This window comes from Carlito syrichta, unplaced genomic scaffold (genome assembly GCF_000164805.1).
Source record: "Carlito syrichta isolate Samal-C Ts95f unplaced genomic scaffold, Tarsius_syrichta-2.0.1 Scaffold77363, whole genome shotgun sequence".
NCBI classification, from domain to species: domain Eukaryota; kingdom Metazoa; phylum Chordata; class Mammalia; order Primates; family Tarsiidae; genus Carlito; species Carlito syrichta.
This window is the reverse complement of record NW_007021459.1, coordinates 5,948-7,788: the sequence shown is the minus strand read 5'-3', so window position 1 is coordinate 7,788 and position 1,841 is coordinate 5,948. Positions and strand designations below refer to the sequence as shown.

The following is a 1,841-nucleotide window of genomic DNA, read 5'->3' as shown; positions in this document are numbered from 1 at the left end:
CCCTCCGCTGCCCCCTCGCCCCCGAACCCCTAACTCACCAGAGGGAGCGGGGAGCGGGGCGGGGGGGGCCTCCTTGCCTCGGCAGCACCCCAGGCTCGGCGCGATGCGGCTGCCTCCCGGCACTGACAACAGGAAGCGGCGCGGGCGGCGTCTGACGTCATCACGCCGGCCAGGCGCTCCGGCCCCTCCGGAGCCAATCGCGAGCCCGGAGGCCGCGGGGCGGGGCCCGGGAGAACCGCGGGGCGGGGCGGTCGCTCCCGGAAGTCCGAGGAGGACGGACGCCAGGGCGGGCGCAAGATCTGGAGGCCCCGCAGGTCTGCGTCGGACCGGATCCTGGCTTCTGGCGTCTGGCTTCTGATCTCGCTCGGCCTCGGCACCGTCCAGCGACGTCGGGACTGTCGTTTGGCCTCCCTTAGCGCAATGCTTCCCGCCTGCGAGCGGGACCCACGGCGCCTGCCCTGCCTTTCCTCCCCGGCGGCAGCGGCGCAGAGCCCGGTCCCCCACGGGAGTCTCTGCGGGGCGCTTCCAGGAAAGCCACCGCTCTGTCGAGCTCTCTTCGGCCGAGGGAGCGCACGGAGGTCTCCCGGGGCAGCGCCCTGTCGCTCGCTGTCCTCGTGCTCTAGCCGCGCAGCTGCGTGTTTTCGCCCCGTCGTGGCAGTGGCACGTCCCTTTCGGGTGGGCTCAGAACCAAAGGGCACAGGTCACGCCTGCAGCCAGTGAGGAGTCGCAGGGACCGCTGCTCCCCGGTCATTTCTCCCTCCAGGAGGGAGAGCCTCTCCTAGGTGGGTCTGAGTGTCCCGGACAGGCCATGGCTGAGGAAGACCAGGAATGAGGATGTGGAGGCAAACCAGCCTCTCGGTGTTAAACTCGCTTTAAATAAGACGGAAAGCGAGGGATGTCCTAGGGAAATCCTTTTCCCTTGTCATAATTCCCTGGCCCCCAGATCCCGAGCTCCATGTCCCTCAGTTATTCGGCTGAATTTCTGCGCGGCCGCTGCCGCTGTCTGCAAAGCTGTAGGGAACCCCCTCGAAGTCGTGTTGTCTGTTTTCAGAAGCCCTGACTGCTGGTCTCTCTTACTCCTCAGCCTCCCGGCTTCTGGAAAGCCTGCAGGAGGGTCTGCCTTTTCTCGCCTCTCTCCACACTGTTGGGATGCCAGGGAAGGCATGAATCCCGGGATGGATGGAGGACAGGGGCAAGGCACAAAGGCACTTTTTTTTGAGTTGGAGTCTCACCCTGTCGCTCAGGCTGGAGTGCAGTGGCACGCTTATGGCTACCGCAGCCTCAACCTGCTGGACTCAGGTGTTCCTTCTGCTTCAGCCTTCTAAGTAGCTGGAGCTACAGGTGTGTGCCACCATGCCCAGTTGTTGTTTTGTTTTGTTTTGTTTTTGTAGAGACAAGGTCTCACCATGTTGCCCAGTCTGGACCCAAACCCGTGGGCTCAGGCAATCCTCTCGCCTCGGCCTCCCAAAGTGCTGGGATTAGAGATGTGAACCACCACGCCCAGCTAAAGGTGCACACTTAAAGAGTGAACCCGGAGCCCACTGGGCAGGCTCCAAATGACAGGATCTCACATTACCACGTGACTTGCACGACAATAAAGGACCTGCAAAGTGCCATGGGACTAGAGGGGGAGAACTTGAGAGGTGTCCTTCAGGAAAGGACTTTTTTTTTTAGTAGAGGTCTCACTCTGTGGCCCAGGCTGGAGTGTAGTGGTACCATCACAGCTCACCATAGCCTGGACCTTCTAGGCTCAGGCGATCCTTCCCCCTCAGCCTCTCGAGTAGCTGGGACTACAGGCACAGCTCCCATCATGCCTAGCTAATTGTTTGATTTTTTTTTTG

At 61.8% G+C, this 1,841-nt stretch overlaps 1 protein-coding gene across 1 annotated transcript in view; it reads right to left on the bottom strand.

The window, feature by feature from the left end:
• The window catches only part of PLEKHM1 (pleckstrin homology and RUN domain containing M1), a 41,663-nt gene extending 41,478 nt beyond the window's left edge, over nt 1–185 (bottom strand). The window contains exon 1 of the mRNA XM_008054120.2: nt 39–185. The gene's annotated coding sequence lies outside the window, so the exon portion shown is untranslated. The remainder of the gene's footprint in view (nt 1–38) is intronic.
• Between the last annotated feature and the right edge of the window lie 1,656 nt (nt 186–1,841).